The 18,758-nt window shown below is 38.5% G+C and overlaps 1 long non-coding RNA gene across 1 annotated transcript in view; it reads right to left on the bottom strand.

Moving 5' to 3' along the window:
* Nucleotides 1-632: 632 nt before the first annotated feature.
* The window catches only part of LOC126949666 (uncharacterized), a 102,008-nt gene continuing 83,882 nt past the window's right edge, over nucleotides 633-18,758 (bottom strand). The window contains exons 3-4 of the long non-coding RNA XR_007723867.1: nucleotides 1,215-1,284; nucleotides 633-776 (exon numbers count right to left, since the gene is read on the bottom strand). This is a non-coding gene — a long non-coding RNA (uncharacterized LOC126949666). The remainder of the gene's footprint in view (nucleotides 777-1,214; nucleotides 1,285-18,758) is intronic.

Here is an 18,758-nt window from a genome sequence, read left to right as displayed (position 1 = left end):
ATTTTATCAGTGCTTAAATTTACTTTTCCTTCTTCATAGTTAGTACCCACTGTACACATTTCTATATTAATATACATACATATTTAAATTAATATAGCATTAAATCTATAAGTATAACCAAGTTTATTATAAATATGTGATAAAACATGCAAATTATTTTTTAGACAGGAACTCTTTCAAATATCCAACTGAATTATATAAATAAAACATGAATGACAAACTTTTTAGTTATTTATTTTGTCACATATTACAACCATTCTATATGTTATTCATTTTTCAAATATAAAAGAGTTACCATTACCAGATGGAAAATAATATTCAGAAATGCAGACATGTCTGTGGTAGGAAGAAGATAGAAACAAATAACCAGCTTCACTCACTAAACCAAATTTCTTAAATTTCGAAAAGACCCATTTTTCACAGGTCAAATTTGTCCCTTGATCAGTATACAGAAAACAATCAGGTTGAGTCATAAACAGTAAAGTAGCATGTCTGGAAGGAAAGAGATTAGAAATGAAATAAAATGAGATATGGGCCATCTAAGGCTACCCCAATCGTCACTTTCACCCCCCTTCACCTAGGCGAGTACACGCTGAACAAGCACCAAAAACAACCAATAAATGAAAGGAAACTCAAAGGTCACTCGGGGTCATTATTTTCACATACCTTTGAATAATGAGAGCATCACATGTCAGCCAGAGGAGAACAAAATGTCACATTCTCCAGCTAAAGGTTGGCCTTGGTCAAAGGTCACAGAAGGGAGGCCAGGAAATAACCTAAGAGGTTAGGCCGGGTGCACAAAGAAAGGTCACCAAATGTCAATGAAAGCATGCAGCTGTTTGGAGATGAAACAACTGAGGCAGCCTTTTGTGCTGACATCGGCTAGAAAAAATGTCTCTGCTGACATTTTTTTAGCTGGCAGTTTTATAGGACATTGACATTAATGTACCCAACCCCGAATTAGCCTTTTAAAAAGCAACAGTTTGGAAGTTAAGTGCAGCAGTTTCCAAAGAATCATAACTGTGACATTTTTATTTCAGATGATTAATACAGCAATGGACTTCTAACACAAAATTTAGATTTGATCTGAGCTCTTTCATCATGACAATGTGTTAGCAACTAGGCCGTGGGACAGGTAACAATCAGTAACTAGTATTTTTATGTTTTAAGCACTGTTATTATTCCTTCAACTAAAAGGTATTCAGAAACCTCACCCTATTACAAAGTAGGAAGACATGAGTGATTTCCACATTTCACTGGGCCTAGCTGTTGGCAGCTCTTGATCTAGTAATAAAATCCAACCAAAGGAAAGAGAAAAGACTAAAACATTTGCAACCCCATTTTAAAGGAATTCATGCAAAATACTTGCAGACTAAATCTTTATCTATCTGAGTATTTCCATCTTAAATATCAGTCCTAAAAGTAACAATTCTCAGAGAAGTGGTGGTAGTGCTCCCAAGTATTCTCAGACATCAAACTCTACAGGAAAGAAGTTTAGAAAAGATAGTCACCTTGAATTATTCAGATACTTAACTTACAGTTGATCCACCCTAGCAGCTTCAGTGTTCTCTGTGTGTGGAGGTCTGTTTTACACACACACACCTGATACTCATCCAAGATCAGCAGCTGTTTCCAGACAACATTAGAACATCTCACATCTATAAACATCCTTTACTGATTCACAGGCACAAGACCATATTTTAATTCAAGATGTACTTTTCAGTCCTCGGGGTTCTCACAAGTGGCCCCAATTTACAACTTAGGCAGCTCCACGTTTTTCCCAAATCTTTTTCAGACAGTTGAGCCAGTTTCTTAATGTCTTTTCCCCAGTTCAACATTCTGTTTAAAAAGAGAACGTTGTGGATTTATACAATAAAAATAATAATAATAAAAGTTGGCTGGGTGTGGTGGCTCACACCTGGATTCCTTGCACTTTGGGAGGTCGAGGCGGGTGGATCGCCTGAGGTCAGGAGTTCGAGAGCAGCCTGCCCAACACGATGAAACCCCGTCTCTACTAAAAACACACAAAAAAATTAGCCAGGCATGGTGGTGGGTGCCTGTAATCCCAGCTACTCAGGAGGCTGAGGCAGGAGAATTGCTTGAACTCAGGAGGCAGACGTTGCAGTGAGCCGAGATTGCGCCACTGCACTCCAGCCTGGGCAACAAGAGTAAAACTCCATCTCAAAAAAAAAAAAAAAAAAAAAAGGTTTACCCAGAAACAAAGCTCCAAAACTTATTTCACAAGCAGGGGCCATCTCTCCCTAAAACCTCTATTCCAGGAGATTCTCTTTTTTGTTGTTCCTCCATAAACTTACAGGGAGACTGCCAAACAGTAATACTCACCCCGGGATGACTGCAGGACTCACCCAGAGGCTAAACTACCTTCCTACCTAATGGGCCCTAGACATATGAAGCCTGTCAGGATAACATCATAAATCATGGAGATGGGAAGAGAGGGGGGCAGGAGGAGCCACACAAAGCCTTTGCACTTAGGAGGAAGAGTTATTTAACACATCAGGGAAGTGCATTTCATAAATGAAGTCAGTGACTTGAACATGTCATATTCGATCTATATGGAGGTTACTGAACTTTCTTTAAAAAGTCATTTTTATGCTGGTTGCTTTGCTTATGAAATTTTCTACACCTCTAGTGTATAAAATGGATGTGTAAGCAGCTGATTGAGAAATAGCTAAGGTCAAAGTTAATAAGGAAAGCAGAAGGTCTAAAAGCAGGCTGCCTTTTCTTTCCCCTTTGAGTTCAAGAGACTCCGTATGATTTGGGCATGACATACTAATGTTTCTGACACCAGGCCTTTTTTAAAAATCTGCTTTCAAATAACTGATACTTGGGTGGTAATGAATGTTGAAGATGTCTCATTGCTGGAATTACAAAAATGAACTTTCCTCTTCTGATTTCATTCATGAGCTAGCTTTTCTGAGTAAAATGATATCACAGACTTGGAGGGATGGAACATTGCCTCAAAATGTCAAGACAATAGAAGTTACAGAATGTACAAGTTGGAGAAGAAAGAAAAGGGTGGGAATGTAGAATTAGGTGTCCCTTTGAAAACAAAGAAGAAAGCAAAATACTCAGCAAGTATATCAACAAGTACAAACTGCACATCTATTTTGGAAAATGTTTTGTATCTCAGTCTTTCTGGATCCCTTACACTTAAATTGTGAGAATCTCTGGATTATTTTGTCACATAAAAGAGTATAAAGCCCCCATCAAATCAACAGATAGGTCTGCTCTCTCAGATGAGATTGAACTGAAACGTGGAACATATACAGTGAGGTTCATCAGATAAACACGTGCCAAACTGAAGACTTCTATCTATTTTTAAGTGGATGCTACAGATTGTCTGCAAGAACTACTCCCTTCAGCTTCAGATGTGATAAAGCTTGATATGATGCTCTTAGACCTTGAAACAGAAACCATATGTGGCAATAAACAAACAAACAAAATCCCTGGATACTGCAAAGGAAAAAAAGAGAGAAAACTTACTCAATTTTAGAAGACTTGAAAAACTTGTAATTATCTTCCTTTGGTGTTCACTGACAGGAAAAAAAAAAAAAAAGAAATCCCAGTACCTAAAAACTTCTATATTTCCACATTTATGTTCAAATTATTCTCTAAATGGCTTGAAATAATTGCCTCTTCTGCTTTATATTAACTAAACTTTTTTTTTTTTTTGTCAAGTCATGGTTCTTTTTCTAGTATCTGAAAATGTGCCAAACTAAATGTCAGTGCCTTCATAAGGAAGATTTAGAGTTCCCTTTGGAGCAGATAGAAGCCTCAAATGACAAACATGCTTATCCTGAATGCCCCTCCTGCTGGTGTGACTTACCTCAGAACAAGGTCAAAGAAGCCGCCAGAGAAGAGCTACGATTTGTTTGACTTGACATTCCCTGGTATTTCCCTTTGTTATCCCTGTATCATCGTTCTGTGGCAGAGAGAGAGCAAGGCAAGCGCCTGCTTTCAGGTCTATCTGGCTGGTAGCCCTGCATACCACAGAGAGCTACTGTGGATTTCACTGTATGAAAAGCCTCCATTTGACTTTAATGCTGTTAAAGCATTGCAGGGGCAAGTTTTGAAATCTTTCCTTAGGTCAAACCCTAGCTGGAAAGTTCGCCCCATCCTCCTCCTGGAAGGACTCTTGTATGGCCTTGTAGCTAAACTTGAGCAACCACACACTGGAGCAGAGCGGCTGGCACAGCCCAGGCCAGGTGGGTGGTCCAGGCAAGCCCCAGTCTCCTTGTGTCCATGACTGCTAAGGTGCGTCCAGGAGTATGAGGACTGAAGGAGTCAGACATGTGAGTGTTTTTGCAATCAGTCAGCAAGCATCCACTGTTTACCTATTAGAGGACGACATTTGTTCTGGGCATTGGGAATACCAAGTGGCAAAGTCATGCTTTTAATTTTCAAGGTGTTTAATAGAGAACAAGCCAGGGTTGGAACGCTCTACCCTGGAAGTCCCTGCTATTAAATTTGGCTTTGCTTTTGAGTAATCACCCCCTTAAAGACCCAGGGGACAAAAATCTTATCTCAGTGAAAAACAATTTCCTCCCTCCCTGACTCACTGTTCTCTCTGACTTTGGCCTTTCACAGTGGCACACGTTGTTGGGACATCTAAAATACCACTGGAGAATTTAAGGATATAATCTACCTATGTTACATGAATGCATAAATATACTTTCAATGAATTAGCAGAAGTCCCGAGCCGTTCCTCCTTAGGCATCTTCCTATACTCTTGGTGAATTTGTCTACTATGTGAAAAAAGACTTTCTCTCAGATTGTTAGAGCCAACTACAAGGCCTGCCCCCATAGAAAAGTTCCTTCTCTGTCCTTTTTCTCCTCTCTTCAGATCCCCTTTCTTGACCTTTCTATCGCAGCATCCGAACCTGCCTGCACCTGCTCATTGTCCATTTGAACTGCTTCTCTGCTGGACGTATTCCCGGGGCCCACTCTGGCCTACTGCCTTTGGGCTTCACCTGACCTCGCTCTGCATTTACAAAACAATCCCCAAAGATTTCCACCATACATTTCAAACACCGAGAAGGACACTGATTTTGAAACTCAGCTACACTGCGTAGAGGAACTCCCTAAATACACCCCAATCACCCAATTTAGGGAAGTAAGACTTTTCTGACAATGTGAAAGGGAAATGACCTATTTTAAACTAAAGTATTGAAAATGTCTAATTATTCTCACTCCAAAAGGAAAAAAATGAAAAAACAATCATAAAGAAAAAGAACAATCCCCTCTTATAACCTTTCCATTGAAGGAATGGACAGTAATGGGTATTGATGTTCATTGGGTAATGAACATTCATTGGGTAATGATGTTCAATTTATGCATAAGGAGACAAAGGGGCATTTTTTCCTGTATGGCTTCTTTGCCAGAGACCCTTTGGCAATGTGAGGTTTCTCTCAAGGCATAAGGGAGAATTTCTTTATGTCGTTTTGCAAGGCCTCTTTCATTCCTTCTGACATCTTTATCCTTTTCATTTTTCTCTCCCTAAATGAATGGATGCCTATGTACATATATATTTTCTGAAATACAAATGTAGAATGGCATGTAAGTACCATAAATCTGAGATTTAATTTAAATGCAATATGTAAGCAAGGCCTGTTAGGTCCTGGGTCCCAGTAAGAAATGGGATTCACCCTTAATATGGTTTAAGTGAAGATATGTTAATGATAGGACTCTAAAAAGGTGTAGGCAGAGTTTTAGGAACAAATAAATAATTTACCCAGGGACTAGCAACATTACAACCTCTTGGGCTGAAGGGACAATGAGAAGAAATAATGTTAACAGAACCCAGTGAGAACTGGAAGCACAGAGGAGGGGCTGCTAAGTTGGAGCTGTAGTTTTGGAGAAAAGTAGCAGCTGCCCAAGATGTGGTGCTGAAGCTACAGGGCAGCAGAGAAGAAAAAGACTGGCTTTCCTCCCTTGCAGCTCAGTCAACTCCTGCCAGTGCATCTTGTGGCAAAATACCATCTGTAATCGGTCAGTAAAAAGATTCAGTAGGGGTTAGCTTCCTGACACACAGCAGGGAAAACATGGGTTGCAAAGGAATTTGGTGTGGAAAGTAAGGAATAATTTGTACCAAATTTTCCATTTAAATATGAGAATTAGAGTGAATTCAATCATCAGGTTTATAACTAACTTTCAGGAATTTAAACAATGTGGAAGGATGATGCTATGGATTGAAATATGTCCTCCCTAAATTCATATGTCAAAACTCTAATCCCCAGTATAAAATGCAGCAAGAAGGGGGCCATCAGCAGGCCAGGAAGAGAGCCCTCATAAAAAACAGAATTAGTCAGCACCTTGATCTTGGACTTCCCAGCCTCCAGAATCATGAAAAAATAATGTTTTGTTGTTTAAGTCACCCAGTCTATTATATTTTCTTATGGCAGCCCAAGCAGACCAATGCAGCTGGGTCAAGTATTGTATATATATTATAAGAAAATACATGCTTTGAGACATATAGACCAGGATATTAACACTGACTCTCTCAATTACTATTTGTAGATTTGGGGAAATACTCCAAACTTCAGTTTTGTAACTTAAATAAGTACAGTATTTTCTACAGTATTGGGCTTTTTTTCCTTTCTTTCTTTCTTTTTTCTTTCTTGTTTTTTTCTTTCTTTCTTTTTTTTTTTTTTTTTTTTTTGAGATGGAGTTTTGCTCTTGTTGCCCAGACTGGAGTGCAGTGGCACAATTTCAACTCACCGCAACCTCTGCCTCCTGGGTTCAAGAGATTCTCCTGCCTCAGCCTCCCAAGTAGCTGAGATTACAGGCATGCACCACCATGAGTTGCTAATTTTGTATTTTTAGTAGAGATGGGATTTCTCCATGTTAGTCAGGCTGGTCTTAAACTCCCAACCTCAGGAGATCAGCCCACCTCGGCCTCCTAAAGTGCTAGGATTACAGGTGTGAGCTACTGTGCATGATCGGTCTCCACAGTCTTATGCCTTACTCACACATTTGATGCCTTTTTTTATTTCCTTTGAAAATTTTAAAATTTTACTTGGTACTTCTTCTTGCTGCCACCATGTGAAGAAGGACATGTTTGCTTCCTCTTCTGCCATGATTGTAAGTTTCCTGAGGTCTAGGCAACCATGAAGAACTGAGTCAATTAAACCTCTTTCCTTTATAAATAAACCAGTCTCGGGTATGTCTTTATTAGCAGCGTGAGAATGGACTAATACACACACTAAACAGTTACTTCCCATTACCCAACTACCTCTCCCCTGGCAAACACAGATGTGCTCTTTCTCTCTTTATAGACTTACCTGTTCTATATCTGTTATACAAATGGAATCATATAAAATGTGATGTCTGATGTCTAGCTTCTTTCATTTAATATACTTTCCAGGTTCATCCATGTTGTAGCATGTATCAGCATTTCATTCCCTTGCATGGCTAAATTCCACTGTATGCACATATTACATTTTGCATGGCCATTAATCCATTGATTGACATTTGGGTTTTTTATACCTTTTGACTACTATGAATAGTGATGCTGTGAATATTCATGTTCAAGTCTTTGAATATCTGTTTTCAGTACTTTTAGGTATATACCTGAGAAGGGAACTGTGATCATGTAGTAAATCTATGTTTAACTTTTTAAAGAACCCCAAAATTGTTTTCCACTGTGGGTTGTACCATTTTACATTCCCACCAGCAATGTATGAGGGTTCCAATCTCTCCATATCCTTGTCAACAGTGGTTATTTTCCTTTTTTTTTTTTTCTTTTGTATATAGCTGTTCTAGAAGATGTGAGGTGGTATCTCGTTGCAGTTTTGATTTGCATTTCCCTCAGAAATAATGATGTTGAGAATCTTTCCATGTGCTTATTGGCCATCTGGATAACTTCTCTGGAGAAATGTCCATTTACGTTGTTTGTTCATTTTTATTTTATTTTATTTTAAGTTCCGGGATTCATGTGCAGGACCTGCAGGTTTGTTACATAGGTAAATGTGTGCCATGGTGGTTTGCTCCACCTGTCAACCCATCACCCAGGTATTAAGCCCAGCATGCATCCACCTATCAACCCATCACCCAGGTATTAAGCCCAGCGATTTTTCCTGATGCTCTCCCTCCCCTATCTCTCCTCAGCAGGCCCCAGTGTGTGTTGTTCTCTATGTGTCCATGTGTTCTCATTGTTCAGCTCCCACTTACAAGTGAAAACATGTGGTACTTTGGTGCTTGGTTTTCTGTTCCTGCATTAGCTTGCTGAAGATAATGGCTTCCAGCTCCATCTATGTCCCTGCAAAGGACATGGTCTCCTTCCTGTTTATGGCTGCATAGTATTCCATGGTTTATATGTACAACATTTTCTTTATCCAGTCTATCATTGACATGCATTTGGGTTGACATGAAATCAATCTTTGCTATTGTGAATAGTCCTGCAGTGAACATAGGCATGCATGCATCTTTATAATATAATGATTTATATTCCTTGGGTATATGCCCAGTAATGGGATTGCTGGGTCAAATGGTATTTCTGGTTCTAGATCCTTGAAGAATCACCACACTGTCTTCCACAGTGGTTGAGCTAATTTACATTTCCACCAACAATGTGAAAGTGTTTCTATTTCTCCATGGCCTTGCCAGTATCTGTTGTTTCTTGACTTTTTAATAATCACCATTCTGACTGGCATGAGGTGGTATCTCATTGTAGTATTGATTTGCATTTCTCTAGTGAACAGTGATGTTCAGCTTTTTTTTTTTTCATATGTTTGTGGGCCACATAAATATCTTATTTTGAGAAATGTTTGTTTATGTCCTTTGCCCACTTTTTGATAGAGTTTTTTGTTTTTTTCTTGTAAATTTGTTTAAGTTTCTTGTAGATTCTGAATACTAGACCTACATCAAATGAATAGATTGCAAAAATTTTCTCCTATTCTGTAGGTTGTCTGTTCACTCTGATGATAGGTTTGTTGTTGGTGCTGTGCAGAGCTCTTTAGTTTAATTAGATCCCATTTGTCGATTTTTTCTTTTGTTTGCAATTGCTTTTGACATTTTCATCATGAAATCTTTGCCCATGCCTACATCCTGAATGACACAGCCTGGAATTTCTTCTAGGGTTTTTATAGTTTGGAGTTTTATATTTAAGTCTTTAATGCATTTTGAGTTAATTTTTGTATAAGATGTAAGGAAGGGGTTCAGTTTCCATTTTCTGCATATGACTAGCATCCCAGCGTCATTTATTAAGTAGGCAATCCTTTCCCCATTGCTTGTTTTTATCAGGTTCATCAAAGCTCAGATGGTTGTAGACACACAGTATTATTTCTGAGTTCTTTATTCTGTTCCATTGGTCTATGTGTCTGTTTTTGTGCCAGTACCATGCTGTTTTGGTTAACATGGTCTTGTAGTATAGTTGAAGTCAGGTAGCATGATGCTTCCAGCTTTTTTCTTTTTGATTAAGATTGTCTTGGCTATACAGGCTCTTTTTGGTGCCATATGAATTTTAAAGTAGTTTTTTTTCTAATTCTGTGAAGAATGTCAATGGTAATTTAATAGGAATAGCATTGAATCTATAAATTACTTTGGGCAGTATAGTCATTTTCATGATATTGATTCTTCCTATTACGAACATGGAATGTTTTTCCATTTGTTTGTGTCCTCTCTGATGTCCTTGAGCAGTGGTTTGTAGTTCTCCTTGAAGCGGTCCTTCACTTCCCTTGTTAGCTATATTCTTAGGTATTTTGTTTCCTTTATAGCAGTTGTTAATGGGAATTCATGCATGATTTTGCTTTTTCCTTGTCTATTGTTCGTGTATAGGAATGTTTATAATTTTACACATTGATTTTGTATCTTGAGACTTTGCTGAAGTGGCTTATCAACTTTAGAAGCTTTGGGGCAGAGACAATGGGGTTTTCTAGATATAGGATCATGCCATCTGTAAACAGAGACAGTTTGACTTCCACTCTTTCTATTTGAATACTTTTTATTTGTTTCTCTTGCCTGATTGCTCTGGCCAGAACTTCCAATACTATGTTGAATTGGAGTGTTGAGATAGGGCATCCTTGTCTTGTGCTGATTTTGCTTCCAGCTCTTGCCCACTCAGTATAATATTGGCTGTGGGTTTGTCATAAACTACTCTTATTATTTTGAGGTATGCTCCATCAATACCTAGTTTATGGAGAGTTTTTAACATGAAGGAATGCTGAATTTTATTGAAGGCCTTTTCTGTGTATATTGAGATAATCATGTAGTTTTTGTCTTTAGTTCTGTTTATGTCATGAATTACATTTATTGATTTGTGTATATTGAACCAGCCTTGCATCCCAGGGATGAACTTGATTGTGGTGGCTAAGCTTTTTGATGTGCTGCTGAATTTGGTTTGCCAGTATTTTACTGAGGATTTTTGCAGTGATGTTCATCAGTGATACTGGCCTGAAGGTTTTTTTTTTCTTTTGTATTTCCACCAGGTTTTGGCATCAGGATGATGCTGGCCTCATAAAATGAGTTAGGGAGAAGTCTCTCCATTTCAATTGTTTGGAATAGTTTTGGAAGAAATGGTACCAGCTCCTCTTCGTACCTCTGGTAGAATTCAGTTGTAAATCCATCTGGTCTTGGACTATTTTTGGTTGGTAGGCTTCGTTACTGTCTCAACTTCAGAACTTGTTATTTGTCTATTCACAGATTTAACTATTTCCTTGTTCGGTCTTATGAGGGTGCGTATGTCCAGGAACTTATCCATTTCTTCTTGATTTTCTAGTTTGTTTGCATAGAAGTGTTTGTAGTATTCTTTGATGTTTGCTTGTATTTCTGTGGGGTCTGTGGCGATATCCCCTTTATCTTTTTTATAGTGTCTATTTGATTCTTCTCTCTTTTCTTCTTTTCTAGTCCATCTAGTAGTCCGTGTATTTCATTAATTTTTTCAGAAAACCAGCTTCTGGATTCATTGATTTTTTTTTTTAAAGTTCTTCTTGTCTATATCTCCTTCAGTTCTGCTCTGATCTTGGTTATTTCTTGTCTTATGCTAGCTTTGGGGTTTCCTTGCTCTTGTTTCTCTAGTTATTTTAGTTGTGATGTTAGGATGTCAATTTGAGATCTCTCTAGTTTTTTTATGTGGACATTTAGTGCTGTAAATTTCCCTCTTCACACTACTTTAGTTATGTTCCAGAGATTCTGGTATATTGTCTCTCTGTTCCCATTGGTTTCAAAAAATTTCTTGATTCTGCCTTAATTTCATTATTTACCCAGGAGTAATTCAGGACCAAGTTGTTCAATTTTCATGTAGTTGTGTAATTTTGAGTGAGTTTCTTAAGTTTGAGTTCAAATTTGATTGCACTGTGGTCTGAGAGACTGCTTGTTTTGATTTTGGTTCTTTTGCATTTGCTGAGGAGTGTTTTACTTACAATTATGTGATTGATTTTAGAGTAAGTGCCATGTGGCACCAATAAGAATGTATATTCTGTTTTTGGGAGTGGGTGGAGAGTTATGTAGATATCTATCAGGCTGACTTGATCCAGAGCTCAGTTGAAGTCCTGAATATCTTTGTTAATTTTCTGTCTCAATGATCTGTCAAATATTAACAGTGGGGTGTTAAAGTCTCCCACTATTATTGTGTGGGAGTCTAAGTTTCTTCGTAGGTCTCCAAGACCTTGTTTTATGAATCTGGGTGCTCCTGTGCTGGGCACATATATTTAGGATAGTTAGCTCTTCTTGTTGAATTGAAACCTTTGTCATGTAATGCTCTTCTTTGTCTTATTTGATCTTTGTTCCCTTAAAGTCTGTTTTGTCAGAAACTAGGATTGCAACTCCTGCTTTTTCCGCTTTCCATTTGCTTGGTAGATTTTCCTCCATCCCTTTATTTTGAGCCTATGTGTGTCTTTGCATGTGAGATGACTCTCTTGAATATAGCACACCAATGGGTCTTGACTCCTTATCCAGCTTGCCATTCTGTGTCATTTAATTGGGGCATTTATCCCACTTACACTTAAGGTTAATATTGTTATGTGTGAATTTGATCCTGTCATCATGATGCTAGGGGTTATTTTGCAGGCTTGTTGATGTAGTTGCTTCATAGTGTCATTAGTCTGTGTACTTCAGTGTGTTTTTGTAGTGTCTGGTAACAGTTTGTTCTTTCCATATTTAGTGCTTCCTTCAGGAGCTCTTGCAAGACAGGCCTGGTGGTAATGAATTTCCTCAGCATTTGCTTGTCTGAAAAGGATTTTATTTCTCCTTCACTTAACAAAGCTCAGTTTGGCCAGATATGAAATTCTGAGGTGGAAATTTTTTTGAGAATGTGAATACTGACCCCTCCAATCTTTTCCGACTTGTAGGGTTTATGCTGAGAGGTCTGCTATTATTCCAATGGGCTTCCCTTTGTAGGTGACCTGATCTTTCACTCTGGCTTCCCTTAACATTTCTTCCTTCATTTTTACCTTGAAGAATGTGATGATTATGTGTTTGGGGGTTGATCTTCTCATGGAGTATCTTACTGGGGTTCTCTGGATTTCTTCAATTTGAACATTGGCCTGTATTTCTAGGTTGGGAAAGTTATTCTGGATGATATCCTGAGGTATGTTTTCCAACTTGGTTCCTCCGTTCTTCCCGTCTCTTTCAGGTACCCCAATCAGTCATAGGTTTGGTCTTTTTACATAATCCTATAGTTCTGGGAGGTTTTGTTTGTTCCTTTTTATTCTTTTTTCTCTTATCTTGTCTGCCTGTCTTTATTTCAGCAAGATAGCCTTCAAGCTCTGAAATTCTTTCCTCTGCTTGTTCCATACTTGTGGTTGCATTGTGTAGTTCTCGTGTTGTGTTTTTCAGCTCCATCAGGTCATGTATGTTCTTCTCTGTGATGGTTAATACTGAGTGTCAACTTGATTGGATTGAAGTATGTAGAGTATTGATCTTGGGTGTGTCTGTGAGGGTGTTGTCAAAGGAGATTAACATTTGAGTTTGTGGGCTGGAGAACACAGACCCACCCTTAATCTAGTGGGTACAATCTAATCAGCTGCCAGTGAACATAAAGCAGGCAGAAAAACATGAAAAGGCAAGGTCGGCCTAGCCTACCAGCCTACATCCGTCTCTTGTGCTGGATGCTTTCTGCCCTCAAACATCAGACTTCAAGTTCTTTAGCTTTGGGAATCGGACTGGCTCTCCTTGCTCCTCAAGCTTGCAGATAGCCTATTGTGGGAACTTGTGATCATCTAAGTTAATACTTAATAAACTCCCCTATATATATCCTATAATATCATATATATATAAAATTCTATTATTATATATATATATTAGTTCTGTCTATATCCTAGTCTATATATATCCTATTAGTTCTGACATATATATCCTATAGTTCTGAATATATATATATCCTACTAGTTTTATGTATGTATATATATCCTATTAGTTCTGTCCCTCTAGGGAACCCTAATACACTCTCTAAACTGGTTATTCTGATTAGCAACTCCTGTAATTTTTGTCATGGTTTTTATCTTCCTTGCATTGGGTTAGAACATGCTCCTTTAGCTCAGCAAAGTTCATTATTACCCACCTTCTGAAGCCTACTTCTGTCACGTCATGCATTTCAGCCTCATCCCAGTTCTGTGCCCTTGCTGGAGAGGTGTTGTGATCACTTGGAGGAGAAGAGGCACTCTGGCCTTTTGAGTTTTCAGCATTTTTTGTTGACTTTTTCTCATCTTCATGAGTTTAGCTGCAATCTTTGAGGCTGCTGACCTTTGGATGGAGTTTTTATGAGGACATTTTGTTGATACTGTTATTATTGCTTTCTGTTTGTTTTTCTTTCAACAGCCAGGCCCTCTTCAGTAAGGCCGCTGCCATTTGCTGGGGGTCCATTCCATACCCTATTCGCCTGGCTCCCTCCCATGATTCCTGGAGATGTCACCAGTGGAGACAGAATAGTAAAGATGGCTGCCTGCTCCTTCCTCTGGGAGCTCTGTCCCAGAGGTGTACCAAGCTGAAGTCAGCGGGAACACTCCTATATAAGGTGTCTGGTGACTCCTTTTGGGGGATCTTGCCCAGTCAGGAGGCATGGGATCAGGAACCCACTTAATGAAGCACTTTGGCTGTCCCTTGGTGGAGGGGGTGCGTTACACTGGGGGGACTCCCTCTCGTCCAGACTGCCTGGATTCCTCAGAGTCAGCAGGGGAAAAGAATAAGTTCACTGATCCGCGGAGACTGTGTTCACCCCTCCCCGCAGGGGCTCTGTGCCAGGGAGATCAGAGTTCCGTGCATACACGCCTGGCTGGAGGTCCTGAAATTCTCAGAAGGAGGCCCTGCCTGGTGATAAGGGATGGTTCAAGGTCCAGCCTAAAGAGGCCGTGTTGCCACAATCTGCCACAACCACTGTGCTGCACTGTGGGGAATTCCTCCTGGGTCCAAACTCCACCGCAAAGGGGAAAACGGCAGAGTGGAGCTGCAGTGATGGCAGCCACCACACTCCCGGTAGCTCAGTCGTCTTAGGCACCAGGCAGCGGCAGTGACGGTGACCGCGCCCCGCCCCCAAGCCTTGGGAGCTCAGTAGTCTTAGGCAGCCGAAGTGATGGCCACCGCCTCTCCCCGTGGGAGCTCAGTCGTCTTAGATAGTCTCCAGCCGAACAGCCATTGAGAATCTGCACAGCTCTGGTTCCTGGTGGCACGGGCTCATGATGGTATCTCCTGATCTCTGGGTTGCACAGACCCATGGAAAAAGTGTGGTTTCCCAGGCTGGGCAGCACCATCACTCACTGCCTGCCTTGGCTCGGGGGAGAGCTCTCCGTGCTCCATGTGGCTCCTGGGTGGGCCGTCGCTCCACACTGCTTTTCCTCACTCTCCATGGGCTGCGCCAACTGCAGTCAGTCCCAATGAGAGAACCTGGATACCTCAGTTGTCAGTGCAGGATCCATCTGCTGTTTTTGTTCTTCTTGGTGGGACCCCCTAACCACAGTTGTTTCAAGGTGGCCATCTTAGTCCTTCCTCATTTTTTAAAAGGAGTTGTCATTTTGTTGTTGAGTTAAAAGAGTTCTTTATATATTCTGCCCATAGACTCTTATTAGATACATGATTTGTAAATATCTGCTCCCATTTTGTAGGTTGTATTGTCACTCTTTGTAGTGTGCTCTGATGCACAAAGGGATTTTCAGTTTTGATGAAGTCTAATTTATTTACTTTTGCTTTTGTTGTTTGTGCTTTCAGTGTCATATCTAACAATGCATTGTTAAGCCTAAGATTATGATGATTAACTTTCTAAGGTTTTCTTCTAAGAGTTGTATAGTTTTTATTCTATTTAGGTCATTAATCAGCTCTGAGTTAATATTTATATATATGAAATCAAGGAACAGCTTTATTCTTTGGTATGTAGATATCTGGTTGTCCCAATACAGTTTATTGAAGAAATTATATTTCCCCATTAAATGATTTTGACACTATTATTGAAAAGCAATTGTGCATAGATGTATAGGTTTATCTCTAGACTCCCAATTTTATTTCATTAGTCTATGTGTTTACCCTTGTTCTCCTGCTATAATGTTTTGATTATTCAAGCTTTGTGATAAGTCTTAAAATCAATAAATATAAGTACTCTTTTTTCTTCTTTTTTTATTATTTTGGTTAGCCAGGGCCCTTTACAATTTCATTAGCATTTTTTTCAGCAAAGAAAAAAATGTCACTGGGACTTTGATAGGGATTGTATTGAACCTGTAGATTATTTTAAGTAGTATTGCCAACTTAACAATATTGTCTTTTAATCCATTAACACAGGATGATTTTCCATTTATTTATGTCTTCTTTAATTTCTTGCCACAATATCTTATAGTTTTCAGTATACAAGTCTTGTATCTCCTTTGTTAAATTTATCACCTAGTATTCTAGTATTTTATAATAAAAGTGTTAAATAACACTTTTATAAAAAGAATTTATTTTTAGTTTTATTTCTGAATTATTTATTGTTAGTATATAGAAATACAACTGATTTTTGTGTGTTGATTTTGTATCCTGCAACTTTGCTAAATGTATTAGTTTACATTTGCTTTTGGGTTTTATTTTTTCCCTTCATCAAGACAAAGAACAAAGCTAATTTTCTTTGATGATAACCTTTACAAGAGATACTTATTGGTTTTATTTTGTTTCTCACTAACCACTTAAATGAGCAAATTTTGAAATCCCAGCTTTATTTGAAGTTCTAACCCAGTTCTCTCTTTGGAGGCCTTAGGTTTTATAGCTTCCTAACACATGTAGTTCATTAATATCAAAGCTCCTGTTCAGATAATTCTGGAAATTACCTCTAGTTCAGCCAGCACTCTTTGCTCTGGACTCATGTTTTGGCTTAGCTTGACCTTTCTTGCCAACTCAGCAATATAAGCATGGCTGTGTTTTGCACACATGTGTGTATTTTCTTCAATATGTTAAACGTTTCTCAATAGATTGGTTTTAGAGGATGTGTGTCCCACTGTATTGCCAGAAATGAAAGTCTCTTATAGAAGGTATTTACGGGAATTAAGAGAGACTATATATATATAAGAAGCATAAGATGAGCCTTGTTACACCAATACTCATCAGATGTCAGTTTACTTTTGTGTATATTGTTACAAATGTGCAAGGATGCCCAATAACGTATCACTGCTTATTGTAACTGGGAAATATGAGTAACTTGAAACTGCCAGTGTGGGAAACAGTATAAACATGCATTCCTGCTTGAGATGCATGATTTCACTAAAAGTAGCCCCTCAAACCTCACTGCATCACTGCTCACCTTCATAAAATGGCTCGCTAAGAGGATGGCAAGAACAGTGATAAGAACATTGCATTATTTTTGGTATATCTTTTAAAAATGATCACTCTGGTTTACCATTTTCAATTCATATATTTTACTGTTGTCCATTAATTAGTGTCAAAGCAAAATCAACTAGAAGTTACCTAAAGCCAAGTTGAAGTACATTACTGTCCTGGATTCTTACAGGTAAAAGCATGGCAACTCCTAAGAGCAGAATTAAGTTCTAAGGAAAACCCCACAAAACGTCTATTCAATGGGAAAGCTTAGCCTACACCAGCACAGCGGAAGTCCAAGACAGATGGAATTTCATCACAAAAATGATTAAAGCAGGACTTAAAGTGAATTGAACCTCTATTCTGAAAATTAAAGACGCTGTTGAATCAGACTGCAGATACCATTACTTATTGATCCAGCCCATGAATTGATTATCTTCTGTCGGTTTAACCCTGACTTCTATCTACCGAAAGCCTGAGAAAGATTTTTCTATAGTTAAAATGCTTTTCATTCAGCATAACTAGCTATTTAACTGTTTATCTACATGCTTTATATAGTAAATTTTAAATGTGTCAAGATATATTTAGCAAACATATCAATTAAATTACAATGCTGAGTAAAGCAATTTTATTTGATGTTTGATAAAATGCTCAGATAAGCAATTACACCCTTTTAAAAAACAAATTTTAGGCATAAACTTGTTCCGTCCTCTTACTACTTTTTTTTCACACTAGCAACACATGCTAGTGCTTTTGGATTTGACACATTTGGGGCTTTTTTTTGCTTTCAAAATAAGTCTTGCTATTACTACAGTTTGGGTCAGGCTTATTGTACATGAATGCAATAGTTATATCATTATATTATAAGCAGCTAATTGTACTGCTTGTACTAATGAATTATTCATGCCATAATCACATAAATTCACCCCACGCTGATGCTTTATTTTGCATACTAATTTGAACATAGTGCATTTTTCACATTTTGATCTAGAGATGATCTCCGATAATGACCTGTTTGTGGATATAGGGTTTTACATTGACCTTAATATTTTTCTTTTCTCTAAACACTGCTCCATAATGTGTACATTTCATCAGGGTGGTGTAGGTCATTCAGAGTCAGGGCCCGGCTAATAATTTCTTTTAAGGCCCTCTAATTATTGCTCATTAACAGAATTTCCAAGATAATCTTTCCAACACAGAGCATTGTGTTACCAGGGTCTTCCAAATAGTAGATGTTCTGCCTTTTGTCTTCTCCTTCTAACTCATACTTTCTAAACTAATGACTCTCCCTTGTCTTGCCCAGTCTCTGGACTTTTCACTGAATTACTCTTTTCTAACTTATACCCTTATCCGTTCATGCCGACAAATCCCTTATAGATAAGCCTAGAGTTTTATATGTGGAGCAATGACACCATTGGCCAGTGGCTGGGTAACCTAATGGTCTCCCTGACTCATCTTTCTCACTTCAAGCTCTCTTATTGTTTTCAGATTAGTTCTTCTATAGCCACTAATTAAAGCTTGTGCTTCCACTGCAACAGAATCTTCTATGGTTTATTACTCATTACCCACACTAAAACATCTCTGTTTAGCTTTCAAATCCTCCCTAAAGCATCTACCCTTCTAGTGATCTTATTTCATTTCTCCCTCCAGTGAGCCTAGTTTACTTATTGCTCTAGAAACATAGAAAGTTTATACCACTACCTACACCTTTCTTTATGCTATCTGCAAATTCCTGTTTACTTTCACCTGTGACACACTTGCCATTGTCTCAAGACTCAGTACAAGTGCAGTTTGGTTTGTAAAGCCTTCTTGGACAGTCACAATCATTAGTGATGTTCCCTAATTCCCTTTACCACTTGCCAATGCTTCAGCACTTCATTATACACTTCTTTATATTTTGTGTTTAGTCTTGTTTCACGTGTTTTAATTTTATCTTCCCAATAGGATTATAATTTTTGGACAGTCTGAACAATACTGTATATTATCTATTTATCCCTCTGTAGGGTTGAAAAACTTCTTATTGCCTAGCAAAA

Source organism: Macaca thibetana, chromosome 3 (assembly GCF_024542745.1).
Source record: "Macaca thibetana thibetana isolate TM-01 chromosome 3, ASM2454274v1, whole genome shotgun sequence".
Lineage (NCBI taxonomy): Eukaryota > Metazoa > Chordata > Mammalia > Primates > Cercopithecidae > Macaca > Macaca thibetana.
Note: the sequence above shows the minus strand (reverse complement) of the source record. Positions and strands in the feature narration are given on the sequence as shown.